The sequence below is a fragment of the Pseudophryne corroboree genome, chromosome 6, assembly GCF_028390025.1.
Source record: "Pseudophryne corroboree isolate aPseCor3 chromosome 6, aPseCor3.hap2, whole genome shotgun sequence".
In the NCBI taxonomy this organism is placed as follows: domain Eukaryota; kingdom Metazoa; phylum Chordata; class Amphibia; order Anura; family Myobatrachidae; genus Pseudophryne; species Pseudophryne corroboree.
This window is the reverse complement of record NC_086449.1, coordinates 113,086,229-113,101,084: the sequence shown is the minus strand read 5'-3', so window position 1 is coordinate 113,101,084 and position 14,856 is coordinate 113,086,229. Positions and strand designations below refer to the sequence as shown.

Genomic DNA, 14,856 nt, shown 5'->3' with positions numbered 1-14,856 from the left:
CAAGACCTTCGGCGGAGTAGGTATGGCTGTGGAATAGGTATGGCTGTGCACCCTTTCAGAGAGGGATGGATGACCATATTAATGCACCTTCTCTACCCCAATCCTCTATTCTATTCTATTCAATTCTCTATCCCCAATAAGCAAGGCAAAATGAAATCTCATTTGCACAGGTTTGTCTCTCATTCTACCCAACATCTTCCATCTACTCCCCAAACTCCTCAGACGCATATACTTTGGAAGAAATCTAAACACTCCTGCAAAATCCAGGGTAATGTCACCACCAAAGGGAATTTCGGGATGCTGAAGGTTTTGGGGTAAACCTGAGGGTATGATTCATTAGTAGATATGGACATGTTTTTATTCTTTTATACGAGGAGGTTAGGTTGGAGTTACATTTCTGTTGCTGGGTAGATGGTAAATGTTGTGTGTTTGTTATAGTGCCAGTGATTGGTCGTGGCGGAAAAGGGGTGTTGTTTTCTTGCCAGTTGTTTGTGTGTTCAACTTCCTAGAAAGCTTCATTGATAAGACTTTTTTTACACCCTGTATTAGTTTTTCTTGTGTGTGTGTGTGTGTGTGTGTGTGTGTGTGTGTGTGTGTGTGTGTGTGTGTGTGTGTGTGTTTTTTTGCTTTCGTGTATTTGGTTTGAGGCGGATTGAAAGACTGTTGGAAGGTGGTTGTTTTGTTTTTAAATGCGGGCGCCCTTCTATAGGGGGAGATATACTAAGCAGTGAAAAGAGTGGAGAAGTGAGCCAGTGGAGAAGTTGCCCATGGCAACCAATCAGCTGCTCTGTATAATTTTATAATATGCAAATTATAAATGTTAAGTCAGTGCTGATTGGTTGCCATGGGCAACTTCTCCACTGGCTCACTTCTCCACTCTTTTCACTGCTTAGTACCTCCCCCTTAATTTGGTGGTTGCTGATTACAGCCTCAGCTGCACTATTATTCTGCGTGGGTCCACTATAAGTGGTTCAAAGGGAGGTTGGTTCACCAGCAAATGTGCTTGTTGTTTAGATATTGCCTGATAGTTGGGCTTTATCAGCTGTTCGTCATTGCTACCATACTTCCCTCTCCCCTCTCCTTTTTTACTTAATATTTTGTTAGATAATTTTTTTATCGCAATAACTGTCTCCGTCTCGTTATTTATTTTCTCTGACGTCCTAGTGGATGCTGGGGACTCCGTAAGGACCATGGGGAATAGCGGCTCCGCAGGAGACTGGGCACAACTAAGAAAGATTTAGGACTACCTGGTGTGCACTGGCTCCTCCCACTATGACCCTACTCCAGACCTCAGTTAGAATCTTGTGCCCGGCCGAGCTGGATGCACACTAGGGGCTCTCCTGAGCTCCTAGAGAGAAAGTATATTTTAGGTTTTTTATTTTACAGTGAGATCTGCTGGCAACAGACTCACTGCAGCGAGGGACTAAGGGGAGAAGAAGCGAACCTACCTAACTGGTGGTAGCTTGGGCTTCTTAGGCTACTGGACACCATTAGCTCCAGAGGGATCGACCGCATGGAACCGGCCATTGATGTTCGGTCCCGGAGCCGCGCCGCCGGCCCCCTTACAGAGCCAGAAGCAAGAAGAGTCCGGAAAATCGGCGGCAGAAGACATCAGTCTTCACCAAGGTAGCGCACAGCACTGCAGCTGTGCGCCATTGCTCCTCATACACACTTCACACTCCGGTCACTGAGGGTGCAGGGCGCTGGGGGGGGGGCGCCCTGAGCAGCAATAAAAACACCTTGGCTGGCAAATATATCACAATATATAGCCCCAGAGGCTATATATGTGATAAATACCCCTGCCAGAATCCATTAAAAAGCGGGAGAAAAGTCAGCCGAAAAAGGGGCGGAGCTATCTCCCTCAGCACACTGGCGCCATTTCTCCCTCACAGCTCCGCTGGAAGGAAGCTCCCTGGTTCTCCCCTGCAGTCTACACTACAGAAAGGGTAAAAAAGAGAGGGGGGGCACTAAATTTAGGCGCAATATACATATAGCAGCTATAAGGGGATATAATTTCGTTAATCCCTGTATTATATAGCGCTCTGGTGTGTGCTGGCATACTCTCTCTCTGTCTCCCCAAAGGGCTTTGTGGGGTCCTGTCTTCTGTCAGAGCATTCCCTGTGTGTGTGCGGTGTGTCGGTACGGCTGTGTCGACATGTTTGATGAGGAGGCTTATGTGGAGGAGGAGCAGGTGCCTATAAATGTGTTGTCACCCCCTGCGGGGCAGACACCTGAGTGGATGGACTTGTGGAAGGAATTACGTGAAAGTGACGACTCCTTACATAAAAAATTTGACGACATGCCAAATGCGGGACAGCCGGCTTCTCAGCTCGTGCCTGCCCAGACGTCTCAAAGGCCATCAGGGGCTCTAAAACGCCCGCTACCTCAGATGGCAGACACAGATGTCGACACGGATACTGATACCAGTGTCGACGACGAAGAGACTAATGTAATGTCCAATAGGGCCACTCGTTATATGATTGAGGAAATGAAAAATGTTTTACACATTTCTGATGTGACCCCAGGTACCACAAAAAAGGGTATTATGTTTGGTGAGAAAAAACTCCCAGTAGTTTTTCCCCCTTCTGAAGAATTAAATGAAGTGTGTGAAGTAGCGTGGGCTTCCCCCGATATAAAATTGGTAATTTCTAAAAAGTTACTAATGGCGTACCCTTTCCCGCCAGAGGATAGGTCACGTTGGGAAACACCCCCTAGGGTGGATAAAGCGCTTACACGCTTATCAAAAAAGGTGGCACTACCGTCTCCGGATACGGCCGCCCTAAAGGAACCTGCTGATAGAAAGCAGGAGGCTCTCCTGAAGGCTATATATACGCACACTGGTATTATACTGAGACCAGCTATTGCTTCAGCATGGATGTGCAGTGCTGCAGCTGCGTGGTCGGATTCCCTGTCAGAAAACATTGACACCCTAGACAGGGACACTATATTGCTAAACATAGAGCATATTAAAGACGCTGTCTTATACATGAGAGATGCACAGAGGGATATTTGCCGGCTGGCATCTAAAATAAGTGCACTGTCCATTTCTGCCAGGAGAGGGTTATGGACTCGGCAGTGGACAGGTGATGCAGATTCTAAAAGGCACATGGAAGTTTTGCCTTATAAGGGTGAGGAGTTGTTCGGGGATGGTCTTTCGGACCTAGTTTCCACAGCAACAGCTGGGAAGTCAGCATTTTTACCACTTGTCCCCTCACAACCAAAGAAAGCACCGTATTATCAGGTACAGTCCTTTCGTCCCCAAAAGAACAAGCGGGGTAGAGGCGCGTCCTTTCTGCCCAGAGGCAGAGGTAGGGGAAAAAAGCTGCAGCATACAGCCAGTTCCCAGGAACAAAAGTCCTCCCCCGCTTCTTCTGCTAAGTCCGCCGCATGACGCTGGGGCTCAACAGGCGGAGCCAGGTACGGTGGGGGCCCGTCTCAAAATCTTCAGCAATCAGTGGGCTCGCTCACAAGTAGATCCCTGGATCCTTCAAGTGGTATCTCAGGGGTACAGGCTGGAATTCGAGACATTTCCCCCCCCCGCCGTTTCCTCAAATCTGCCTTGCCAACGACTCCCTCAGACAGGGAGGCTGTGTTAGAGGCAATTCACAAGCTGTATTCCCAGCAGGTGATAGTCAAGGTGCCCCTACTTCAACAAGGACGGGGTTACTATTCCACAATGTTTGTGGTACCGAAACCGGACGGTTCGGTGAGACCCATTTTAAATTTGAAATCCTTGAACACATATATAAAAAAATTCAAGTTCAAGATGGAATCGCTCAGGGCGGTTATTGCAAGCCTGGAAGAGGGGGATTACATGGTATCTCTGGACATCAAGGATGCTTACCTGCATGTCCCCATTTACCATCCTCACCAGGAGTACCTCAGATTTGTGGTACAGGATTGTCATTACCAATTCCAGAAGTTGCCGTTCGGCCTGTCCACGGCACCGAGGGTATTTACCAAGGTAATGGCCGAAATGATGATACTCCTTCGAAAAAAGGGAGTTTTAATTATCCCATACTTGGACGATCTCCTGATAAAGGCGAGGTCCAGAGAGCAGTTGTTGGTCGGCGTAGCACTATCTCAGGAGGTGCTACACCAGCACGGTTGGATTCTGAATATTCCAAAGTCACAGCTGGTTCCTGCGACACGTCTACTGTTCCTGGGGATGATTCTGGACACAGTCCAGAAAAAAGTGTTTCTCCCAGAGGAGAAAGCCAAGGAGCTGTCATCTCTAGTCAGAGGCCTCCTGAAACCAAAACAGGTGTCGGTGCATCACTGCACGCGAGTCCTGGGAAAGATGGTAGCTTCCTATGAAGCAATTCCATTCGGCAGGTTCCATGCCAGAACCTTTCAGTGGGACCTGTTGGACCAATGGTCTGGATCGCATCTTCAAATGCATCGGTTGATAACCCTGTCTCCAAGGACCAGGGTGTCTCTGCTGTGGTGGCTGCAGAGTGCTCATCTCAAAGAGGGCCGCAGATTCGGCATACAGGACTAGGTCCTGGTGACCACGGATGCCAGCCTTCGAGGCTGGGGGGCAGTCACACTGGGAAGAAACTTCCAAGGACTATGGTCAAGTCAGGAGACTTCCCTACACATAAATATTCTGTAACTGAGGGCCATTTACAATGCCCTAAGTCAGGCAAAACCCCTGCTTCAAAACCAGCCGGTACTGATCCAGTCAGACAACATCACGGCAGTCGCCCATGTAAACCGACAGGGCGGCACAAGAAGCAGGATGGCGATGGCAGAAGCCACAAGGATTCTCCGATGGGCGGAAAATCACGTGATAGCACTGTCACCAGTGTTCATTCCGGGAGTGGACAACTGGGAAGCAGACTTCCTCAGCAGACACGACCTCCACCCGGGAGAGTGGGGACTTCATTCAGAAGTCTTCCAACTGATTGTAAACCGTTGGGAAAGGCCTAAGGTGGACATGATGGCGTCCCGCCTAAACAAAAAGCTAGAAAAATATTGCGCCAGGTCAAGAGACCCTCAGGCGATAGCTGTGGACGCTCTAGTGACACCGTGGGTGTACCGGTCGGTTTATGTGTTCCCCCCTCTTCCTCTCATACCCAAGGTACTGAGGATAATAAGGAAAAGAGGAGTAAGAACTATACTCATTGTTCCAGATTGGCCAAGAAGGTCTTGGTACCCGGAACTTCAAGAATTAATCTCAGAGGACCCATGGCCTTTGCCGCTCAGACAGGACCTGCTGCTGCAGGGGCCCTGTCTGTTCCAAAACTTACCGCGGCTGCGTTTGACGGCATGGCGGTTGAACACCGGATCCTAAAAGAAAAGGGTATTCCGAAGGAAGTCATTCCTACGCTCATTAAAGCTAGAAAAGATGTAACCGTACAACATTATCACCGCATATGGCGAAAATATGTTGCGTGGTGTGAGGCCAGGAAGGCCCCAACGGAGGAATTTCAGCTGGGTCGATTTCTGCACTTCCTACAGTCAGGGGTGACTATGGGCCTAAAACTGGGTTCCATTAAGGTCCAGATTTCGGCTCTGTCGATTTTCTTCCAAAAAGAACTGGCTTCACTGCCTGAAGTTCAGACATTTGTCAAGGGAGTGCTCCATATTCAGCCTCCTTTTGTGCCTCCAGTGGCACCGTGGGACCTCAACGTGGTGTTGGGTTTCCTAAAGTCACATTGGTTTGAGCCACTTAAAACCGTGGATTTAAAATATCTCACGTGGAAAGTGGTCATGCTTTTGGCCTTGGCTTCGGCTAGGCGTGTGTCGGAATTGGCGGCTTTATCATGTAAAAGCCCCTATTTGATTTTCCATATGGATAGGGCAGAATTGAGGACTCGTCCCCAGTTTCTTCCTAAGGTGGTATCAGCTTTTCACTTGAACCAACCTATCGTGGTGCCTGCGGCTGCTAGGGACTTGGAGGACTCCAAGTTACTGGACGTAGTCAGGGCCTTGAAAATTTATGTTTCCAGGACGGCTGGAGTCAGGAAAACTGACTCGCTATTTATCCTGTATGCACCCAACAAGCTGGGGGCTCCTGCTTCAAAGCAGACTATTGCTCGCTGGATTTGTAGCACAATTCAGCTTGCGCATTCTGCGGCTGGCCTGCTGCAGCCTAAATCGGTAAAAGCCCATTCCACGAGGAAGGTGGGCTCTTCTTGGGCGGCTGCCCGAGGGGTCTCGGCTTTACAACTTTGCCGAGCTGCTACTTGGTCAGGGGCAAACACGTTTGCAAAATTCTACAAATTTGATACCCTGGCTGAGGAGGACCTTGAGTTCTCTCATTCGGTGCTGCAGAGTCATCCGCACTCTCCCGCCCGTTTGGGAGCTTTGGTATAATCCCCATGGTCCTTACGGAGTCCCCAGCATCCACTAGGACGTCAGAGAAAATAAGATTTTACTCACCGGTAAATCTATTTCTCGTAGTCCGTAGTGGATGCTGGGAGCCCGTCCCAAGTGCGGACTGTCTGCAATACTTGTATATAGTTATTGTTACCTAAAAGGGTTATTGTTGAGCCATCTGTTGAGAGGCTCTGTTATGTTCATACTGTTAACTGGGTATAATATCACGAGTTATACGGTGTGATTGGTGTGGCTGGTATGAGTCTTACCCGGGATTCAAAATCCTTCCTTATTGTGTCAGCTCTTCCGGGCACAGTATCCTAACTGAGGTCTGGAGGAGGGTCATAGTGGGAGGAGCCAGTGCACACCAGGTAGTCCTAAATCTTTCTTAGTTGTGCCCAGTCTCCTGCGGAGCCGCTATTCCCCATGGTCCTTACGGAGTCCCCAGCATCCACTACAGACTACGAGAAATAGATTTACCGGTGAGTAAAATCTTATTATTTAGTATTATGAGGTCATTATAGCACGTTAAGAATTGTTAGTGGTTATTTCTGCAACGGGGTACACTGGGATTCCACAGGGAATACATTGGAGTGTAGAGTTGGATCTTGATCCGAGTCATCAACAGGCTAAAGCTTTGACTGTTCCCAGGATGCATTGCATGGCCTCCCCTATAACCCCGACACAGAGGCTCAGTTTGTAAGTTGGTGCCTGCATAGCAGGTCACTTAACAGGGGTGCTGCGCTTGGCAGCCCTGAAAAGAGCTTTTTTAGAAGACTTCAAGGGCCGCAGCACTTTCTGTTTCATTAGGACATGCTGTGCTGTGGCTCCATCACCTCCCTTGCAGTGCTGCATACTCCCGTGGCCGGGTTCCCGGGTACTTGCAGTGGAGGCGCACTGGTCCACAGGCACACCGCTGCTGACGCTCTCCAGGATCGCGTGACTGCACATCAGGGAGGAGGTAAGAGGGTCCCCCAGGTGGGACCCGCTGTAAATGTCGCGGTCCCAGGAGACGGACCGCGCCGCTGGCGTGGACACTGTACTGCACAGGGACCCCACTATATCCACTGGGGCAGGGAGCACAGGTCGGATTTTAATAAATCCGTTTCACGTAGGCTCCACAGTACCCGGTGGTGAGGACCAGCATAGGGGATAAGGCGCTGACCTGTAGCCCCTCCCCCAGCTCCGGGTGCCATCTACTGCTGGTGTTCCTGCCTTGGAGCTGCATTTCACTCTCCCTCACTCCCTGACAGAGATTTTGGCGCCATCTTTCTACTCCGGGACTGCAGGGCAATTTCTCCTCTGTAAATCCGCCTGCCTCATCATCGCTGTGCATTTACAGTCACTTAAGTATTCTACATGTCATTTTAGACAGTTAGTTAAGAACAAGTGTACTTTTATCTGAATATTTAGTACAAGTATTCTGAGATATACATCCAGTTTCTACTGTGCATTGTTATATCTATCTATCTATCTATCTATCTATCTATCTATCTATCTATCTATCTATCTATCTATCTATCTATCTATCTATCTATCTATCTATATGTAATTTTACTAGGCCAGTGCAGTTTTATTGTTTATCTGAAATAACTACTGCATTGTACCTGTGACTGAGTGTGCCTGTAGCTGCTGTGTGGATTTCCTTCTCGTGTATCACACTTATTGCTCTCACTATGGCCCTCATTCCGAGTTGTTCGCTCATTGCCGAGTTTCGCTACATTGCGATTAGTCGCTTACTGCGCATGCGCAAGGGTCGCAGAGCGCATGTGCTTAGTTATTTTACTCACGGAATAACGAGGATTTTTCATCGTTCTAGTGATCGGAGTGTGATTGACAGGAAGTGGGTGTTTCTGGGCGGAAACTGGCCGTTTTATGGGAGTGTGCGAAAAAACGCTGGCGTTTCTGGGAAAAACGCGGCAGTGTCTGGGCGAACGCTGGGTGTGTTTGTGACATCAAACCAGGAACCAAACTGACTGAACTGATCGCAATGACTGAGTAAATCTGGAGCTACTCAGAAACTGCTAAGAAATTTCTATTCGCAAATCTGCTAATCTTTCATTCGCAATTCTGCTAAACTAAGATACACTCCCAGAGGGTGGCGGCTTAGCGTGTGCAATGCTGCTAAAAGCAGCTAGCGAGTGAACAACTCGGAATAAGGGCCTATATTCTGTACCCTGGGAGGCTAGGTGCGTCAGGGTCTCACATATATATTGTACTACACAGTATATACTGTTTTGTGTTTCTTACTGTGTATTTCTGTCACCTCATACCGCTTTAATTCTCTGTTTGTGTGCTGTATTTACTGTCACATAAATCAGGGGGTTATTTGCAGGTAATGTGTTTGTCTGGCTATAATGTCTGCCACACAGGGTGGGAAATCCGCAGACACTTCTGCATCATGCAGTGCTTGCACCAAGGATTTACTTGAGGGGGAAGTTTTAACTGATGGTTCAGGTACTGGGTGCCACACATCTCCCAGTCAGCCCGCAGCACCTGTGGTCAATCAGGAACCATCTTGAGCAATATTTTCAAGTATGCTGAAAGCGCTTGTGACACGTCTTACGCCCCCTGTGGGACCTCCCGTGCCATTGCAACCTCATATTGTCCCTGTAGTTAATCTGCCCTGGGTGGACACTCTGTCTACCCAGATACAAGAACTAAATCAATCCTTGGTTAGACAAAAGTCTACCCCACGCCCTTCTGGGGTCAAGGGGTCATCTAAGCGGGCCGGTTCCTCCTCACAATCCACTAATATTTCAGATAATTCTTCTGATGAGAATGGGGATCATACTAATCCATCAGACACTGATACAGTCGCTTCTGGCGAGGAAATTACAACTCAGATTGCTGTTCCTGACCTAGTGGATGCTATTAAGCTGATTCTACAAAATGATGATGCGGTAGATCCCACTGCTGCGTCTAAGAAACCTGATAAATTCAAACGTCAGAAGGTTACTAATGTAGTTTTACCACATTCTGACCATTTAATTGACATTCGTCAGGAATCCTGGTCGTCTCCAGGAAAGAAATTCCCCCTGTCTAAAAAGATGCTAGCTCGTTATCCTATCCCTGTGCAGTTGAGTAACAAGTGGGAAACTCCACCGCCGGTGGACTCTCCTGTCTTGTGGTGTCATCTACTCTGCCTTTCACCACCGTCACCTCACTGAAGGAACCGACGGATAAGCGTGTGGAGGGATGCCTGAAATCTATTTACTCACTTACCGGTGCTGTACATAGACCCACTATGTCGACCTCCTGGGCCGCAAAAGGAATTGAAGCATGGGTTCAGGCATTGGAGGTTGAGCTGCCTCTGGATATTTCTGACACTGCCTGACAATATCTGTCTCACATTACCACAGCCTCCCACTAAATTCAGGAGGCGTCCTCTGAGGCAGGTGTAATGGCGGACAAGGCGTCTATTACGTCTATACTGGCTCGCCGAGTTCTGTGGTTAAGGTCCTGGAAGGTGGACCTAGACTCCAAAAAGACCTTGGAGGTGCTCCCTTTTAAGGGAGACATCCTATTTGGAGAGGATCTTAATAAGATTGTGACTGACTTGGCGTCTGCTAAGACTGCGTTCCTCCCAAGTACTAATCCTTCTGCACCGAAGGCAAAGAGTACTAATTTTCATTCCTTTCGAACTCCAGGAAGAACAAAGGGTCAGGCATACCCGATACAGGCTTGTACTTCCAAAACCACTAAGCCCAAAACAAAAGTCTTGGGCTGCCCGCCAGCCTGCTTCCAAACAAGATAAGCCTGCTGCATGATGGGGCGGGCCTCCCACTGGGGGATCCCAGGGTGGGAGGCCATCTTCTGCAGTTCGCCCAGGCTTGGTTAAAGACCACTTCAGATGCCTGGGTGCGGAAAGTTGTCTCTCACGGGTACGCAATCTCTTTCAAGAGACGTCCCCCTCGCCAGTTCTGCATGATGGTTATCCCTTCGGATCCATTCAAAGCATAAGCTCTACAGTTGGTTGTGCGTTCCCTCCTGGATACAGGTGTGGCAGTGCCGGTACCTCTGTCACAGAGAGGCAGGGTATGCTATTCGACCCTGTTTCTAGTACCGAAACCAAATGGGTCTTTCCGACCTATACTCAACCTCAAATCATTGAACAAATTTGTGAGAGTGTTCACATTCCATATGGAAACTTTGCGCTCTATTGTACTGGCCATGGAACCCGAAGACTACATGGTATCCCTGGACATACAGGATGCTTACCTGCATATTCCTATTGCACATCAGCAGTATCTGCGGTTTGCTATTGGCAACCTACATTATCAATTCCAGGCCTTGCCTTTTGGATTGACCACGGCCCCTCAGATTTTCACCACGGTAATGGCCGTGATGACGGCTCATCTCCTTTGTCAGAGAATCAGGATCCTGCCGTATGTGGACGACTTGCTGATCCTGGCAAACTCCCAAGATGTCCTCATTAGTCATCTGGAACTGACGGTCCAATTCCTACAAGCCCACGGGTGGCTCATCAGCTGGAAAATGTCCTCGCTGTTCCCTGCTCGGAGCATGGTGCACCTGGGGGCACTGCTGGACACACACAGCCAATGACTGTTCTTGTCTTCAGAGAAAGTCCTGAAACTTCAGGACAGGATCAGATACTTCCTTTCTCGCCCAAGAGTGTCAATACACTTGGCGATGCAAGTACTAGGCCTCATGGTGTCGGCTTTCGACATGGTGGAGTACGCTCATTTTCTTTCCCGCCCTCTGCAGAGGTTAATCCTTTCCAAGTGGGACAGCCTGCCTCATCGGATCAGGTCTCAAATGATCTCCTTGACTCCGGAGGTTCGTCTGTCACTGAGCTGGTGGCTACAGGACCAACGGTTGAGCAGGGGCCATCCCTTCAGGATCCCCAACTGGGTCCTACTGACAACGGACGCCAGTCTGCGGGGTTGGGGCGTGGTGCTAGAGCAACACTCTCCATGGTTGGTGGACCAAGGAGGAATCTCTCCTGATAAACATTCTGGAATTGCGGGCAGTGTTCAATGCTTTGACTCTTGCCCTGCCTCTGATACAGAACAGGCCTGTTCAAGTACAATCAGACAACGCCACCACGGTGGCATACATAAATTATCAAGGCGGCACTCAAAGCCGTATGGCAATGATGGAAGTGTCAAAAATCCTTTGTTGTGCAGAACGCCATCTGCCAGCAATATCGGCAGTGTTCATTCCGGGAGTCCTCAACTGGGAAGCGGATTTCCTCAGTCGTCAGGACGTGCACGCCGGAGAGTGGAGTCTTCATCAGGAAGTCTTTCAACTCCTAGTGGACAAGTTCCAGTCTTCGGATCAAGGACAAGGGATCCTCAGGCAGCATTCTTGGACGCACTGGCAATTCCATGGAACTTTCGACTGCCCTACGTGTTCCCACTAGTGTCACTCCTGCCCAGGGTTCTGCGGAAGTTCAAGCAAGAAGGAGGAATACTACTTCTAGTCACTCCAGCATGGCCCAGACGGCATTTGTTCTCAGACCTACAGGGTCTCTCAATAGAGCGTCCTCTTCTACTTCCTCGATTCCTCGATGCCCAGACTTCCTCGTTCAGGGCCCTCGTGTCTACCGGACCTGGCCAGACTGGCTTTGACGGCGTGGCTCTTGAAGCTTCACTCCTGAGATCCAAAGGATTTTCCGAGGTGGTTATCCAAACTATGCTAAAGGCCCGCAAACCGGCTTCTGCACTGATTTATTATAGGGTCTGGAATTCTTACTTCACCTGGTGTTCTGCTAAGAATTACGATGCTTACAGGTTTAGTACTTCCAGACTTCTGGCTTTTTTGCAACAAGGTCTGGACTTAGGACTTCGTCTGGCCTCCCTCAAGGTTCACATATCTGCCTTGTCGTTGTGGTTTCAGCAGAAAATTGCATCTATTCCTGACGTTCATACATTCACTCAGGGCATATTGCGAATTCAACCTCCCTATGTCCCTCCTGTGGCTCCATGGTATTTTTCTGTTGTCCTGAATGCCTTGCAAGAGTCTCCATTTGAACCTCTTGAGACGTTGGAACTTAAGCTGCTCACTGCCAATGTCCTCTTTTTGCTGGCTATTGCCTCTGCTAGAAAGGTTTCGGACTTAGGCGCCTTGTCCTGCTGTCTACCCTTTCTGATATTTCACCGTGACCGGGCAGTTTTTAGAACTCGCCCAGGTGGTGTCATTTTTTCACCTTAACCAAGAGATTGTGGTTGCGGCCTTTATCTCTCCTGACTTGTCCTCCAAAGAGCGATCTTTGGATGTTGTACGGGCTCTCCGTATATACATGGAAAGGACTGCCTCTATCAGGAGGTCTGATTCCCTTTTTGTACTCTTTGGTTTTCACAAATGTGGCTGACCTGCGAACAAGCAAACCTTGGCCAGATGGATTAGAATTGTGATTGCACAAGCTTATGCTCATGCCGGGCTCCCGGCTTCTACTGCTATTAAGGCCCATTCTTCTCGGTCTGTTGGACCTTCTTGGGTGGCCCGCCGTGGCGCATCCGCAGAACAATTGTGCAAGGCGACTACGTGGTCCTCAGTGAACACGTTCATTAGGCTCTATGCCTTTGATACTTCCGCCTCCCAGGATGTTTCCTTTGGACGCCAGGTTCTTTTACCCGCTAAGGTGTCTCCCCTCCCTTGAGGAACTGCTTCCGGACATCCCCGATGTATTCCCTGTGGAATCCCAGTGTACCCCGCTACAGAAAAGGAGCTTTATGGTAGACTTACCATAGTTAAATCTCTTTCTGCGAGGTACACTGGGTTCCACAGGGTGCCCACCCTGACGCACTTAGCTTCTTTGGGTTTGTATGGCATTAGCCGCTGGTCCCTTCTCCTGTCGTGAGAATGTGGTTCTATGTGACTAACATCTGCCTTCTCTTTTACCTGCTCCTCCATTGGACTGGTTAACTAAACTGGGCTCCTGTGCACGGAGGCGGGGTTATAGAAGAGGCCATGCAATGTATCCTGGGAACAGTCAAAGCTTTAGCCTGTTGGTGTCTTGGATCAAGATCCAACTCTACACCCCGATGTGTTCCATATGGAACCCAGTGTACCTCGCAGAAAGAGATTTAACCATGGTAAGTCTACCATAAATCTTTTTTATGTGCCTGTCTGAGTCGTAGGCTGTTTTTTGCTTTCGTAAATGACTTTCTTATGTGTGTAGACAACAGACAGTCAAGAGCCTGTTTGCGGTGTGGGGCTGAGTAAGACGGCAACTTGCTAGTTGATTAAGAAGTTTACTAAACAAAATAATTCCGACACATGTAGACAGGTGCTGCAAGTTAAGAAGAAAATTTATAATTTTTTAGGATAATTTCCCATATTGATTGCTTTTTTATGCAAACTTGTAATGAATATCATGCAAATGGTAAGATCCAAATGAAATAATTGATTAGAAAGTAGATTAGCACCTTGCATTTTCGCGTATATCTTTTTCTTGCTGTATCTCCATTGCTGCATTCATTACAGGAATTTTTATTTCAGTATGTTTTTGTAAATGATTGGAACGTAATGTTCCCAGTGCACAGTTCAATATGGGTATTTGTGGACCAGTGTCTGTAAATTGGGGTAAAATCTAGAATAATATGTTCTTTTCTAGTGCCGGGTGGGCTCCACTATATTTTATTAGTTTTGTATGGCTGTCTCTGTTTTTCCAGGTCTCTGACAAAGTTAATAAAGCTAATATATGAAGCAGGAGAAAAATGTGGTTCCGCCATACAAATGCTGTTCTGGGACATTATATGCCTGACCTTGTGTGACTGATTATATAGGCTATGCAGAGATGGCAGTATGTATCCATTAGAGTGCAGCATTTTCCATCTTCTGACGGAGCCGCTTGGGAGGATCAGATCGTTGTTAATGGAGAATATATGCAAGTGGGATTTCTTTGGATTGGGGGGTTACACAAACTAAAGCCCCTCATACAAATGATTGTGCCTTGTGTGATACTTTTAACATTATGGCCCAGATTTATCAAGCCTTGGAGAGTGATACATTCCACGGTGATAAAGTACCAGCCAATTATCTTCCTAACTGCCACGTTACAGGCTGTGTTTAAAAAATGACACTTAAGGTGGGTACACACTGGCCGATATATCGGCCGTTCTCTTGAACGGCCGATATATCGCGTGTCCGTCGGCCAGTGTGTATGGCCGATATGTCTGTGAACTCCATTGTTCACAGACGTATCGCGTCGGCCCTGCAGCACAGCCGACAGCCAATATATCTACCGATATATTGGCGCGTCGCTGCGTGTGTACGGTACACATGCTTCCGCAGCCGGCGGTGATTGACAGCTGAACTGGGCGGGCGTGTACACAGGAGGTCATTCCGAGTTGTTCGCTCGCAAGGCGATTTTAGCAGTATTGCACACGCTAAGCCGCCGCCTACTGGGAGTGAATCTTAGCATCTTAAAATTGCAAACAATGTATTCGCAATATTGCGATTACAAACTTCTTAGCAGTTTCAGAGTAGCTTCAGACTTACTCGGCATCTGCGATCAGTTCAGTGCTTGTCGTTCCTGGGTTGACGTCACAAACACTCCCAGCG

At 48.4% G+C, this 14,856-nt stretch overlaps 1 protein-coding gene across 3 annotated transcripts in view; it reads left to right on the top strand.

Moving 5' to 3' along the window:
• ADGRL1 (adhesion G protein-coupled receptor L1) overlaps positions 1–14,856 on the top strand; it is a 486,786-nt gene that overhangs the window by 150,881 nt on the left and 321,049 nt on the right. The gene's annotated exons all lie outside the window — the stretch shown is intronic.